The sequence below is a fragment of the Cryptomeria japonica genome, chromosome 4 (assembly GCF_030272615.1).
Source record: "Cryptomeria japonica chromosome 4, Sugi_1.0, whole genome shotgun sequence".
In the NCBI taxonomy this organism is placed as follows: Eukaryota; Viridiplantae; Streptophyta; class Pinopsida; order Cupressales; family Cupressaceae; genus Cryptomeria; species Cryptomeria japonica.
In genome coordinates, this window is record NC_081408.1 from 630682295 (window position 1) to 630699709 (window position 17415).

Sequence of the window (17415 nt, forward strand, 5' to 3'; positions counted from 1 at the left end):
AGCACTCTTGACATATCTTCCTTGTAGGAGAATGCCAAAGAAAATGCCCCTTTTGACATAGCTATGATCTCCACTTGACCTTTAAGAAACCATTTCCATTTAGCAAAAGCCCTGACAATATCAATGTTTGGCCTAGGACCCTAACAATTTCCAACTAGTGTCATTGCCATAAGGTTGATGTTATGATCAATAACAGGGTCTAGGATTTCAATAGAAAATCTACCCTTTTCTAGGTCTCATCTATTATGAAGTGGGGGGAGCAAGGATTTTCCACTTGGTTTGACATAGAATAGAGAATTCCAAGACCAACCATTATCCCTTCCCACCAGTTCTTGCCTATGAGTATCTTCCAGACATGAATCATCCTTTTTTCCATCAGGATTGATGGGCTTGTCACCTTCTTGTGGGTCCCCATCCATTGGTTCCTTTGCACTCGTCTTAGAGGAATCTTGGCTGTCCCAATAGTCATCCTTACCCTTCTCGCCTTGGTTTTCTTATCCATTGCAAGGTTTCCCGCCCTACTCTAGATTCCAATGTCCCACCTCCCTGTTCTCTCGTTGCTCCCTCTTCTCGCACTCCATCTTTTTAGTTAAAATTAATGGTTTGAACCAAGGATGTAAGCACTACAGGCAAGAAGCCCCACTATTTCTCCAAGGTTCTCCCCAAGGTAAGGGTGCTCCATTTTTAACATTGTAGAGATGAACCCATGGGGTTTGAACCTAGGTTGTAGGCACTCTAGGAAACGGTGAACAAAAATATATATTTAAAAAGTATAGACTAAGGTGAAAGCCTTTATCGCTTTTTCTATGAATAATATCACATTTAATAAGTTATTATGTTTTAAATTTTAAGTCTTGACATTCATTAGTGGCATGACCAAACACTTGATGATATAAATATTTATTTAATTAATATAACATTTCTTATATACTAGAGGACAAGTAATCAAGTGGAATTTGAGAAGCCTCAAATAAAATACTCTTGTTTAGATAGAAGGTGAGGATTGAGGAAGTAATCCTTTCTCTTGTTGAGAAAGGTTTGACAGTTAATAAGAAGAAGACATAGAGGTATTAGAAAATAGAGGAGATTATATATATAAATCAAAAGTTAAAAACCCTTAACCAACTTTAGATATGTGAAGTGTAGCTTTTACGAGAGTCTCAATGCCTTATTCCATACACCCTAAACCATTTTTATTATAACCAATTTTAGAAATAATTTAAAAGTAACCCCCTAATGTGTTTCTAAATAAAATGTAGGATTAGTAGTATAACAAGAATTGATTATTTTGTAGAAATGTAGATCCTTATTAGGTGTTAAGATGTCAATATTAGAAGGTTTAATATTAATTCAATTGTTCCATGCATACTAAAATCTAAAGAGCCTTAATCACAATCTATCCACATACTAGAAGACAGATGAAGTTAGTATATATTTAGACGTAGAGTGGCCAAATGAAGCAAAAGACTCATATGAGACCTTAGGTGTAAATCATAAGACTTTGTACTCTCCAATAAAGGAGGGTGTAAAGTCTAGTAAACCATAGTTATCAAGGAAAGAGTCATCTTAGCTAATGAAGGAATATGATTAGAAGGTGATGCTTCTAATTTGGTTAAAGAAGAACTCTTGGAACTATGTGGATATTTAAATCATAGTTTTGTTTGTAAATAATGTTGTGATTAACAAGTATATATCAATATTGTCAAAACTGCATGTATATATATATATATATATACATATATACATAAATATATATATATATATATATGTATATATGTATATATATATATATATGTATATCTATATGTATGTATGTATATATATATATGTATATATGTATATATATATATATATGTATATATGTATATATATGTATATGTATATCTATATGTATGTATGTATGTATGTATGTATGTATATATAAATATATATATATATATATACATACATACATACATACATACATACATATAGATATACATATACATATATATATATATACATATATACATATACATATATGTATATATATATATATGTATATGTATATATGTATATATATATGTACATATATATATACATATATACATATACATATATGTATATGTATATATGTATATATATATGTACATATATATATATACATATATACATATACATATATATGTATAGATATGTATATCTATATGTATCTATATATATATATATATATATATAAATCGTAAGACTTTGCACTCTCCAATAAAGAAGGGTGTAAAGTCTAGTACACCATAGTTATCAAGGAAAGAGGCATCTTAGCTAATGAAGGAATATGAATAGAAGGTGATGTTTCTAATTTGGTTAAAGAAGAAATCCTAGAACTATGTGGATATTTAAATCATACTTTTGTTTGTAAATAATGTTGTGATTAATGACTATATACCAATATTGTCAAAACTGCATATATATATATATATATATATATATATATATATATAGAGAGAGAGAGAGAGAGAGAGAGAGAGAGAATATGAATGAACAGGTATCTACATTGATTTTATGTAGCATGTTTATACTAAAAAACATTAATACTTGATTTGTTATCAATTAAGCTACACTTTTTTCAATTTTTATTAATTTTTATTATCAATTAAGATTTATGAGCATATTAATATTGAACTTACAAAATAGATAACTCATGTTGGGAGAAAACAATATTAATTTTGTTGGATGCCTACAATTTAATAAGGTTGCCACATCATTTGGTCTCACATAAGGTCGAACAACTTTCTTTTGTTAGGCTCCTTGGAGCATCCTATGGTATTTAGGAAAATTTGGATTGATTCCGAAATAGAGATCTTATCTAGTGAATCACGAACCTTCTCAATAAGATCTTACTTCTTAAAAAAGTGCTAAGAAATATGGGGGTATAAAGAAAAGGTTGAGGAAGAATAATTATTTCTTTTTTATTTTTCTTTTTTACTATGATGTTTTTATGTGTGAGTGATTGCATAGTAATTCTCAAGTTGATGTGACATATTAATTTTATTGCTTTTAGTTAGTTAGTTTATATGGTTTAGAGAGTAAATGGGGTTAAGATGGAATTTTAACAAAATTGAAGAACAGGTGTTCGTTTAATTTGTGGTTGAGGATTGTATATTTCTTTAATAGTAAGGTTTAATTTGAATGTGAGGACATTAGGAAAAAGACAAATAATAATTATTGGTTTCACAAGTTCGTGTGGGTGACAAAAAACATAAATTGTATTCATTAGACTTAAGCTAGGGTTTTTATTCACTATTGTTTCATCTCTATAAGGGAGACAATTGAGAATACTGTTAACCATATCATCCTCTTTCTCTAAGATATTCTCATGAGTAGGATAAATTTTGTGAGAGATATTAGAATGATTCCTCAATGATTAATATCTAGAAGTGATATAATTTAAGTTAATAGAAGGTAAAGTGACATTATGGAAAGTGTTAGTGACATCATAATGTTATAGTACAATTTTATTATGGGTAGGATGAATTTTAGGATAGGAGTAGAGTGATATAAGATTATCTAAGCCACTATCACATCTATGAAATTAATTTGTTGTCAAAATAAGAACAATAAAATGTATAGATAAGTTGATTGAAGGAAACAATATTATTCCTAATCAGATGGCATCAAATGAAAAAGAAATAATAATTTTAAAATTCCTTTTGTATGATGTCTAATTAATTAATCAGCTAATCAAGAAAACAATGAGATCTTGAATGAACCAAAATTTCTTTGTGAACTATAACATATGCCACATTTGTAACAAAATTCCAATGAATTTATGCAAGTATCTAATGAATAAATCAAAATTGATCAAATAAATTCAACTTCAATGCAACGCAAATGAATAAAAAAAGTATAGCTATAAGCTATGTTGGGTTCACCAAAATATAGTATAGGATATTAGAGTACACATCCATTAACATAAGATCAATACACTTTCACATACATCATTATATGTATCAGTGAGCTTGACTTGATGTTTAAAAGGAAGAGTCACATACAGTCACACTTATAATGATTGCACGTTATAGGAATTGATTGATTGTATCTAAATGAACAAGGTTAAATATGGTTAAATTAAGAAATGCTAACACAATACTAAAATATGAATGAAAGATATATATTTGGAAAGGATATACAAAGATGGGCTTGGTTCTAACATTTAGAGCCAAAAGTGGTGTACATACATTTTGAATGTCCTAATCTAAGGGTACTTAGAATGGAAGAATATGAGGAGGAATATAGTTAGGAGGCTTTGATGCACTCTCCTCAAAATTTAGCCTAGAATAATAAGAAAACAAAGCATAGTGAACTAGTTTAGGATTTTTCATCCATTAAAAGTTTATTGAAACTTATGATTATCTATTCTACACTTCGGTAGTATTTTTCTCTCAAATATAAACGTGTACACATATAAAAGAAGCAAAAAATGTGCTATTTAGGGTCTTGCCAAACTAAAACATTGTGTTGTTGTTCCCATCTCCACAACAACTATAATGATAAAAAGAGTGTTTTGCCTCACAAGAAAATAGGCTAAACGAATGATAAATTCCTAAATGACAAGATTTCCTTGGGTATAAGTCATCTCATAGAATTCCAAATAAAAAGTGTTCATAAAATTCACTTTGGAAAGTCCTACAAATGTTAGTTCAATACCACAATGACAATAAATGGAAAATATGAATCTATACTTGAATGTATAATTCTCGTATCTTGTGTTCTTTATGATCCAATTGCTCTTTAATGAATTTAGATTGTGATGGTTACTCATAGAAATATAGAAGAATTTAGATCTAATGAAAGATAGAATATATTATTTATATCAATAGCACAAGGATATTTTTTTATAAAAGGTCAACATAAAAAAACTAAATACAAAAACTAAGACTAGATTTCAAAATACAAAGGTGAAACTTAAAGTGGCCACAATTTAGAGACAATTTTTTGAGACTAAGGAGTCGGACACCCTAGTCCTCTCAAAATTTTCTCTCTGAAAGGGAGAATGCAATTGTTAAGGTTTGTGATATTAGATCGTATCCTAATTTTGACATTTGACAATAATTATGTCATGAGATAAATGATGAAGATTTAGGGTAGCATACATCACAACTAGGCTTAAATTAATCTAGGAGAAATCACACTGAAGTAGGATCTAAATAGAGTGTGAAATTGTTAAGGTATACAATTTATGATGCTATAATATATTGTTGGCCATTTGGGGGAATTGATTATGTGTTGCATTGATGTTTTGTCATTGATGCCAACACTAGTTGTTTGGATGCTTTATTGACACCCTTCTAGTCCGGGTAGGTTGAGTAGTTTCTGGGTGGTTTGGATTCGACATGATCCGGTAAGCTCCGATATGGTTTAGTTATGGAATTAGCTTATTCATAATACTCATATTCATATCCAGTCAGTTGGTTTTGGTCTGGTGATCGAAAATTGTCATGTTTTCTTGGAACCTTGGCTTGTGGTTCCGGTGAGGCATTCATTGATAGAGCTTTTGATGAAGATCCTTGTTGATATGCATAAGTGGTGTTGGTCCATCTTTTGGTGGACTTTCAGGATGGTGTTGGTGATCATGTTCAAGACTTGGTGTATGGAGATCATTGCTTTAGTGTGCACCTATATTGGGTCTTTGTTGGTCTAGGTTATGGACCAGTTTAATGAAGCATGTCGATTGGACTTCTCGATATATTTCTAGGATTTCTTATGTGTTGGATATTATTTGTTTAGTCTAAGGTTGACATATTTTGTAATTTTGTAATTGGTTTATTGTCTGGTGGCCGACTCGATTGTTTATGGTCAAAGGGTTTGTATATATATGTGATGTAAGATCTCATTGTAGATCATGATAGGTATAAGTTGTTATTCGAAATGGTTATGTAATGTGTGAATAATTTAATATCATTCAGGTAGAGAATTTGGTCGATCATTGGAGATCGAATTGGGTTTATGTAAGAGTATTTAGTCCTTCGATATTGGGCTTAACTAGAACCATACTCAGGCATTGAAGATGCTATGTTTACAATTCAATAACTTCTCCGGATTGTAGTCTTGATTTCTATGCAGTTAGTGAGACTCCTTTTATGATGAGTAGTGCGCTCTAGGATGTTGGCCTTCCTGCAAGTGTAGGCCCCTCAATTGTAATTCACATACTTACTACAAAATTATTATCTGACTATGGGTAGGGTTCCCACCATGTTTTTTCCCTTTACAGGTTTTCCATGTACAAATCTTAGTGTCATGTAGATGGTATTTATTCTCTGATTATTGTTTATTCTTAATTGGTTTAACTCCTACTCTGGTATTTGGTTTAAGCATTCTAGTATTAATGTTTTGGGTTTCACTACTAAAGTTTTAATTGCTTAAGGTTTACGGTAATCTGTGAGAACTGATTCACCCTGCCTCTTAGTTGTCTTACGATTATTTGAATTATCTAACAATTGGTATCAGAGTTTTGGTCCTCTCTATAGAAAGCTTAATCACTTGAGGAAGATCCTATGGTGTCTAACATTTCAAGTTCATCCAGTTCATCTAGAGCTATCTTTCAGAGAGATATTCCTAGACTTGATGGAACAAATTACACAATATGGAAGATTCATATGGAGACTCATCTAAGATGTCTTGGCAAGGAGATTTGGGAGATCACATAGAATGGTGTCACACCTCATAATCCAGCATCACACAATCCTCCTCTAGAAAACTTGGACAAGGAGCTTGAAAATGATTGTAGAGCATGAGAATCCCTCTTGTGTGCACTTTCTGATTAGCAAATAATGGGATTAATCGACAAATCATCTAGAAAAGGCTATATGGGATAAGTTGGAGACTCTTAATGAAAGTGACAATATAGTGAAGATTGCTAAACTTGGTGGTTACTAGGTAAGATATGAAAACTTGAAGATGGAAGAAGATGAAAGGATTAATGCATTTATGGAAAGGGTAAATCAGATTGTTATGAGAATTCAATGTTGTGGTGGAATTCTAAGCGAAGATGAAATTGTTTCTAAACTTCTGAGATCCCTACCATTGACTTACAAGATGAAGGCTACTACTATTAATGAGATAAGAATTATGGCTAATACATCTGTCAACAAAGATATCTTGTATAGGAAATTATCTACTTTTGAGCTTGCAGAATTTGGACCTTCTGGGGCTGTGAAGTCTGAACCTGCTTTTCATGCATCTGCATCATCAATTGGTAAGCAAGATTGGAAATCTTTATATGCAAAAGAATTGGATGATATGAAGAGAGAAGATGAGGAGTTTGAGCAACTTGTAGCACTATTTTTTAGAAGAGTACCTAAAATATTGTTAGGAAGTAAGTATGAAGGAAAAGCACCTTTTAAATATTTTGCATCTAGATATCTTGAAAGGAATTTAAGATTTGAAGAAAGATCTAGAAGATCATTTGAACCTAACCTTGGATATTAGAACAAATATAAGTATAGGAAAAATAGAGACAAATCATGCTACATAGCAGATGAGGAAGGCATTAATGACTTTGATAATGAACCGATAAAATATTCTACTAATGGTTTTGGCAATGGGAAGGAATGGGTGATCCTGGCTATCAAGGAAGATGTTGCGGCACTAGAAGAGAATGTACTTGAAGAGAAGGAACTTGCTACTAAAATTGAAGACAAGGATGGATGGGTAATTGACAGTGGTTATTTACATCATATGACTGGAGATAAAGGGAAGTTTCTATCTTTGCAAGAATTTGATGGCAGTCTGGTTAGATTTGAAGATGACAAAGAATGTATGATCAAAGGAAAATGAACTATATCATTGGATGGTAAGGACAATACTGATAATGTTTATTATGTTGAAGGTTTAAGGCATAATCTTTTGAGTGTAGGACAATTGGTGGATAATGGATTTCGGTTATAGTTCAAGGATGGAAAATGCAAAATCATTAACAAAACGAGTTTGGAGATTGGAACCGGTACACAAACAAAATGTAATATATTTTATTTGAATTCAAGTAAGAAGACATGTTTGATTGCACAAATTGCTAGGAGCTGGCTATGGCATAAGAGGATATGTCATGTGAATTTTGATTGCATTGTGAAGATCAGTTCAACCAAGGCAGTTAGAGATATACCTAAGATTGTGAAGCCCTATAATCCGGTATGTAAAGAATGTAAAATGGGAAAATAGGTCAGAATGTCTTTTAGGAGTATACAAGATAAATCTAGTGATGTTCTTGATCTTATTCATACTGGTTTGCATGTTAAGGAAATATTTATATGGATTAAAACAGACACTTAGAGCTTGGTATGCAAGGTTGGATAAATATCTTTTGAAGCTTGGTTTTAATAAGGGCAATACTAACAGTAATTTATATTATAAGGTCACTAATGATGATATACTGAGTTTTGAAGTATTTGTTGATGACATCATTTTAGGAGGTGAGGATAAGTTGTCTAAGGAATTTGCTAATAATATGGAGAATAAATTTTAAATGTCTATGATTGGGGAAATGAAATTTTTCTTAGGTTTGCATATTAATTAGACTAATAAAGGTATTTTCATATGTCAAACTAATTATGCTAGGGAATTGTTGAAGAAATTTGGTATGGGAGATTCTAAACCGCTAAGTACTCTTATGATTACAAGTGAGAAATTGACAAGAAACAATGTTTCTGCATTGGTAAATCCTAGAAGTTACAAATGAATGATTGGAGGTCTAATTTCTTTGACTCAGACTAGGCTTGATATAATGGATGTTGTTTCTATGGTATCAAGATTTCAGATTGATCCTAGAGAAAATTATGAGTGCGATGAAAAGAATTTTTAGATACTTACAAGGTACATCAAAATATGGTTTGTGGTACCATAAGGATGATGAGTTTACATTATGTGGATATACAGATGTTGATTGGGTTGGAGATGTTGATGACTAGAAAAGTACTTTAGGTGGAGATTTCTTTCTTGGAAAGAAGTTGGTTTCATGGATCAACAAGAAACAATCATGTAATTATTTATCTACTGTTGAAGCTGAGTATGTTGTTGCTTCTACTAACTGTACATAGGTTTTATGGATGAAGCAAATGTTGAAAGATATAAAGGTAGATTGTGATGGACTGGTAGTTCTTCACTGTGATAACTCTATTGCTATTGACATATCATAGAATCTAGTGTTTCATTCTAAGAAAAAGCACATATCTATCAAGTATAAATTTTTGAAGGAGAAGGTGGAAGAAAATGAAGTGAGACTTCTTTATGTGAACACTAAAGAGAAGATTGCAGATATTTTCACTAAACGTTTGCCTAAGGAATCATTTGAATAATTCAAAGATAGATTAGGGGCTTCTGCCCCTCCGGTAGAGACTTGATTGATGCGGTTTAACATCAGTCTGGTATGCATTATCAGAGATACTTTTCATTTTGCCATTGATGTGGAGATGCTACTGCTCAAGGGGAGTAGTCAACTTTATGATTTAGTGGTCTATGTTTTTTCTTTGATATTTTTTGTCAAATTTTTTGCAATGATGTCAAAGGGGGAGAGATATTCATGTGATGAAAAAAATCTTAAGGAGTTGTATACATTAGTGTGAGAGATATATGTGTAATTTAGATCTTTAGAGAGATATTATTCACAGGGGACATTTGGTCTTTATTCTAGAGGTTCATTGCTATGTCTTTTAGTGAGAGATTGTTGGTTGTCTTCCATTGGGGGATACTTGTTTCACATTTCTTGGTACTTAGATGTTTTTCACATCTAGCATTGCCATCAATGCCAAAGGGGGAGACTGTTAGCCATTTAGTGGAATTGATTATGTGTTGCATTGATGTTTTTTCATTGATGCCAACACTAGCTATTTGGATGTTGTCCTATTTGCTTGGAAGCTTGGCTTGTGGTTCTGGTGAGGGTTTTACTAGAAGAGATTTTGATGAAGATCCTTGATGATATGCATAAGTGGTGTTGGTGCAACTTCTGGTGGATTTTCAGGATGTTTTTGGTGATAATGTTTCAGACTTAGTGGATGGAGATAATTTCTTTAGCGTGTGGACCTATATTGGTTCTGGTTGGTCTAGGTTATGGACCGATTTAATGAAGCATACGGATTGGACTTCTTGATACATTTTGGGATGTCTTATGTGTTGGATATTATTTGTTTGGTCTAAAGCCCATATGTTTTGTAATTATGTAATTGGTTTATTGTCTGGTGGTTGACTTGATTGTTTATGGTCAAAGGGTTTGTATATATATGATGTAATATCTCATTGTAGATCATGATAGGTAAATTTCGTTATGGGAAATAGTTATGTAATGTGTGAATAATGTAATATCATTCAGGCAAATTATTTGGTCCATCATTGGATATCGAATTGGTTCTATGTAAGAGGATTTAGTCCTCCAGTATTGAGCTTAACCAGAATGATTCTCAGCCATAGAAGATGGTATCTTTGCAGTTCAATCATTCGTCCAGATTATAGTCTGGATTTCTATGTTGTCAATGAGACTCCTTTTGTGATGAGCAGTGCGCTCTAGGATACATTGGCCTTCTTGCAAGTGTAGGCCCCTCAATTTTAATTCACATACTTACTGCAAAAGTATTATCTGACTATGGGTAGGCTTCCCATGTAATAACCCACCATAATTAACTCAACAAAATTGACCATTCTTTTTTTTTGTGTGTGCTTAATTTAATCATTATGTTTGATTCAATTGCATACTCTAGGCATCCATCCATTTGGAATAGGCATTCATCCATCCAGGATGAGCATCTAACCATACAGGTTAGTCATTTGTCCATATGGGACATAAGATTTCATCTATCCAATATGGGATAGGCATCTACCCATACAGGGTAGGCATCTATCCATTCGGGATAGGAGGTGCTCTGGCCAGAGACTTAGACTCATTGGGACCATTTGGGTCCTGAGCCACTCACTAAGTACTACACTCTTCTAACAGAAGTGCACCGAATTAAACAACATAATACAATCTTGAATTCTACCTTGAGATTTGGCTTAAAGCCTCGGGAAGTCAAGCGAATCCATGCGGGATTCCTTCTAAGTATGCATTGAATTACTTTTTCCAATTTAATTATCTTATCTTTCAAAATAGGATTCTTACTCAATCTTTCTTTTACCAAGCCTAGACCCCACCCACGAACACCTGAGTACAAGGGACAACTCCGTCCCAAGACTGCCTACATACCCGCTTCGGCATGGGATCAAGGTGTAAAGTATGTAGTTCTATTTTCTACTCTATGGTTTGATGTAAACTAATTAGTGGGTACGCAACCCTTTCTAGGGTCAATGTCCCAAACAGTTTCTCTGCGGTTGCTACCCATGATGATAGCACTTAAACAAAGGCTCAAGATGGCCTATTGTTTGTGGCCTAACAACTACATCCTAACACCTATCATGAGCATCACCCTTGACCAAATTGTCAATCACCAATATCTCTTCAAGATTAAAAATCAATTTCATAAAAGCATTTTATTTAACCAACCCTAAAGGGGGTTAACTATGGTTTATCTCAACGGAAGTAAAATCATTTAAAAATTATCTTATTAGATTATCAATCGAAGAGGGATTACCTACCCCTTGGATTTTAACTTCCAAGTGTCCCTTATTACTCCTCAATGATTTATAGGGATGATGCCACAGACATCGTTGATGTAGCTTTATTAGGTGTTAAGTGTAGTAGTTCAACATGACAGCATTACCCGTAAGTGTGACCCAGAGGCACCGTATATACTGAACGCTACTATGTTTTGGTTTCCATCTTCCTTTATTTAGTTTTCTAACTACAAGCTATGAATACATCATAATTGAAAACAACTACTAATTGAACATGCAAAATTTAATTAATTTAAATAACTACTTGAAATATAACTTGCATAACAATGACCATTATGAAACTTGCATATTAATAATTACATGTGTACTTGCATGAAAATATCAATAAATGTAATTAATCCATAAGTAATTTGCATGTTATAAGAATAGTGCAACTTGCATGAAAACATCAATATATGTAATTATTCTATAAGAAATTTGCATGTTATAAAAGTAGTGCAACTTAACGTCAATAAATGTAATTAATCTATAAGTAATTTGCATGCTATGAAAATGTCAATAAATGTAATTAATCTATAAATAATTTGCATGTTATAAGAATAGTGCAACTTGCAATCCAAAAATAGCGATTAAATTTAGGCATTTGATTCAAATCATATTAATGTGAATTATTTGCTTAATGCCAACTAAGTGCCCCAATGGGTCTTAATAGATTGAATGATTCTAATTCTAATTATAACATAAATAATTTACAAGTATAAACTTACTATAGTTAAATAAATCTTGAATTTACTACTCAATAATCCCCAATATTTATAAAATTTTATAAGTTAAATTTAATAATTTGAAGTTTATACTAAGGAAAAAAAAAAGAAAATAAAATTAACAGTGTCTAATTTGCAATTTATTCATCAATATCTAAATAACTAACAATTTTTAAATAGCAATTTATATATTAATTTGCATTTTATACATTTATATCAAAAAAAACTCAAATATAAAACAAAAAGGTGAATTGCTTGGGTTTAATAATAAATAGAGGGGGGGGGGTGTGAGGTGGGGACCATGGGTCCCATCACCCCTGCGGGCCTGCGCAGTCCCCTCCACTCCCCTGCGGCCACTGCCGTGACAGTGACCGTAGGAGTAGTGGGGGGTACCACTGCCCCCTTCGGTGGTTATAATAACCGCTGACCCTGTATGCCTTCGTCAACATTCGAAGACCGTGCTATATGCAACATTAAATTATTTTAACATTTGAAATAAATTTAAAATAATTATAATGCAACATTAATATATTTTAACTTTGAAATAAATTTAATACAATTATAATGCAACATTAATATATATTAACTTTTGAAATAAACTATATATATATATGATTTCATATTCCCTTACTTAATGATATATAAAAACAAAAGAGAATTTATTTATAAGAACACAGATAAAATAGATGATCAAATAATTGTTTTAGATTGATTTTACATAAACAGGAGGGTAACATTTAGAGAGAGAGAGAGAGAGAGAGAGAGAGAGAGAGAGAGAGAGAGAGAGAGAGAGAGAGAGAGAGAGAGAGAGAGAGAGAGAGAGAGAGAGAGAGAGAGAGAGCTTATTCTAGCACTCACAGGGAGGAAGTTTATTTCCAGATTTCACAGGGGAATTGTTTATTTCCAGTATTCATTTCCAGTATTCACAGGAGGATTTTATTCAACCAATATTCACAAAGAGGTTTTTGTTCAACTCACAAGGAGATTTATCTAATTAATAATCACAGAAAGATTTAGAATAATCATAGAGAGATTTAAAATAATCATAGAGGAAACAATCATAGAGAAAATTATCACAGAGAGATTTAAAATAATCACAGAGAGATTTAAGAATGAGATTCAAAATTCCATTCGAAAAACCAAAGAGATGGATTAAAGGGAAGAAATAAAGATTCAAATCACACAGGAAGAATTTTAATCTCAGAAAGAGAGAGATTTTAAACAAATAAAAGAATATGATTTTCTTTTTGCTAAAAACTTTGGAAAAAGAAAAAGAAACAAAAAGTAAGATCTTGTGCATATTTTCTTAAGGGTAATAAAATAAATAAATAACTATGAAAGAATTATCATTATTATTTATCCCCAAATGAAAGATTTAAAATCTAATAAAAGAATTTCTTTATATAAAGGAAGATCTATAACTATTGATAATATGAATTCCTCATAAGTAAATGTGAAATAACAAGGAGAGAACCTGGTTTATTGAGCTTGATGTTGAATCCACTGGTTATCCTTTTGATCCTTCCTTGCAACTTGAGGGAAATCCTTCAACAACAACTTAAAAATTCTTGCAACAAAAAAAGAGACTACCAAAGAAGATCTACTTCTAAAACTTGGGAAATTTTCTTCAAAACATAATCAACTCCCTTCTTTGAAACTTGCATATAATTTTATAAGAAATTTCCCCTCCATTCCACTATCTAAAAAATTTAATTAAAAAGGAGATTCTTTCCCAATTTTGGACTTCATGCAAATTGATTAAACTTAGTGGGGGAGTTACATGCAAGGTGGTGGAGAATCCTCTGGAAGCTTCTAATTCTTCCTACAACATGTGCCATAACTGGAAGTAGAAAATAGATAAATAAAAATAATGTATATTTTCCATGTGTGTGTGTGTGTGTATTATTATTTTATTCTTCTATAATATTCATTCAATCATTTAAATAGCTTATCCAAAAATATCATAGAATTGTATTTTAAATCCAAAAGTGATAAGGGAGGGTTATGACATCTCACCATGGTTTTTCCCTTTACCGGGTTTTCCATGTACAAATATTGGTGTCATATGGATGGTATTTATTCTTTAATTATTGTTTATGATTAATTGGTTTAACAGATATTCTAGTATTTGGTTTAAACATTTTGATATTAATATTTTGGGTTCCAGTATTGACTTTTTAATTGCTTAATGTTTCAGTAATCTGTGACAACTGATTCACCCCGCCCCCCTCTCAGTTGTCTTTCAGTTATTTGAATTGTCTAACATATGTTAATTGAGTTTGATTAGTGAAGAAATTCCATGTTTAAGTGAACTTGATTTGGAGTAGTATTGGGATGGGTAACATACCATAAATTATTGATGTTTCCCCCTATGAGTATTATATAGATCTAATGATTAAGTGAACTATTTATTCTCATAAGGGATGAGCTCATGTCAATCACTTTTCATGAAATTTAACAAATCAATGAGTTTGACTCAAAAATATGTAATTGGATCTTGATAAACCATCATAATTTGCCATTCTAACAAGAATACTTCATACTTGTCAATAGATAGGATAAAGGGGTTGTATAATGAATGGTTTTAAGTGAACTTGATTTGGAGTAGTATTGGGATGGGTAACACACCATAAATTATTGATGTTTCCCCCTATGTACATTATATAGATCCAATGATTACGTGAACTATTTATTCTCATAAGGGATGAGCTCATGTCAATCACTTTTCATGAAATTTAACAAATCAATGAGTTTGACTCAAAAATATGTAATTGAATCTTGATAAACCATCATAATTTTCCATTCTAACAAGAATACTTCATACTTGTCAATAGATAGGATAAAGGGGTTGTATAATGAATTGTTCTTAAGGCACAATAGTTGTTGGAGATTTTGTAAATTGGGTAGTAGTCTAAGTGGGCATGATCTTAGAAAAATTTAATGATTAAGCACACTAAAGTAAAAGTAGTACTAGGATAGGTGAAGCTCTAGGAAGCCTTAATGCTTTGTCCCTATGAGAATCACCTACTTGCAATAAATATGAAGTTGAATAGTTGAGCACTCATGTTCAAGAAAGATGGGTTCATGTTAATCACTACTTATAAAATATGGAACAAAGATTTTGAGTTCAAAAATTGTATAGTTAAATCCTAATAAACCATCATAATATTTGATAAATTGAAAGCAATCTAAATCAATAGTTTTATTTTATATAAAAAAATTAACTCTTTAATTACATAATACAAATTATAAACCAACTTGTTTATTTAATGAATATGGATACGAGAATTAAAGAAATTACAAAATATAACAAAACAGATCATTTGTAGATGGTCTTCACTTTATTAAGTGCCACCAATATTGACAAGTTTAAACGAATCTAATGCCAAACCCTTATTAAATGCTTTTTTGGTTGCTCCCACTTATCCTTCTATCTCTATCTCTGCTATGATACTTTCTAGATTTTTTAAATAAACATTAAGTTTTCTCTAGAAATCGTATGTTAAGTTACTGAGTTATTGAGAGTGAAATTTTGTTTCAAAGGTGACAGTTTGTTGCATGTTAATAAATGGCTAGCAATCATAGAGTGGCGAACGTTGAAACCTAAGTGAGTGACTACTGTGATGTCAACGTTAAACAGTAAGCACGAGAGAAAAACAAAATGATATATTACTTAATGAAAGAGTTGTAGGAGTTGAACGGGTCAAAGGAGTGTCATCAAGAAAGATTATAACTATTATTAGTCGATAGGCTATCCCCTGTGGGGGCACCTCCCATTGGAATTGTCTCACGCCATTAAACTATAGTTGTTTTCCAACTATGGGGAAATTTTGTCCAAGTAGGTTTCATTTCTAGTTTGGTGCTTTCGAAAAAGGTTTATAAAATATAACATATTACTTTGGGGCTTTCCAAAAAGGCCCACAGTGAGTGGTTGGCAAAGGCACTAGTCCTGCAGATGGATATTGCTACTCCTTCCCACGTGTTTGTTGCATTCCATGCGTTTATATCTTGTCATCCAATAACTCTACCAGCTAGCAATTGTCGTGCATATGGTTCAGCATTGCCAGAAATCAGTGTTAATATTATTAAAGCTATGAGATTTCCACAATCCATTTTGCATTTCTAGTGTATTTTTTTCTGGATTCGATTGTGTGTATATTTTTCCATCAACGTTTCGAATCACACTCCGTGATTCATCATCAGGATGATAAGAATTCCCAAGACATGAAAGATGTTGAGTTGCAGATTTGAGGCAAAATATAAAGAGGAGAGGGGTGGGGGAAGGCACGGGAAACAAGGAGAGAGGAAAGAGAAAAGGAAAAGACCACCTGAAGGATGAGAGACCTAAAACACTCCAAGGAATAAACCACCCACAAAAAAGAAAAAAGGAAAGCTCAGCACCATAATCAAAACCACTAAAGAACAAAAAAGAAGAAGAGAAAATGGGATAAAAATAAAAAACTAAAAGAATAAAAAAATGATTATAAATACATAACGGAATAAACACAAAGGCATAGACCAAAAGACAAAAACTAGAAACAAATAAGAAAAGAGAAAATTACAATTCAAAAAAATGAGCATATAAAAATAAACACAAGAGGAGGTCTAAAATCAAATATAAACTAAATAAACAAATAGGAAAATAGACCACAGGGGGAGAGGGCGATGCATAAATGAGGAAGAAAGAGGAGGAGAAGTCAGGGAGGGGGGCGGGGATGACGCTGGAGGGCAAGAAGAAGAGGGTGCCACGAGATGCTAAGGTTTAACCCATCGTCTCGATTAAGATTGGATGGGTGCTGAATGATAGCAATGGCCTCTTTAACTTTCCTCTTGAAAAAGTTGTTCTCCCTACACAATACCTGAGTGTCCTCCAAACAGATATGATGCTTGGTAGTTGATGAATGCTCAGCTAAGGCTGATTTGAGGGCACGTTCATGCTTAATGTCGGCACTATGCTCTTTTATTCGAGTCATGAACGAACGACCTGTTTCTCCAATGTATGGAGTTCCACAGGAGCATACAATCTTGTATACACCTGACTCTGAAAAGGCATCCCTAGTGTCCTTAAGCGGAGGGGCAT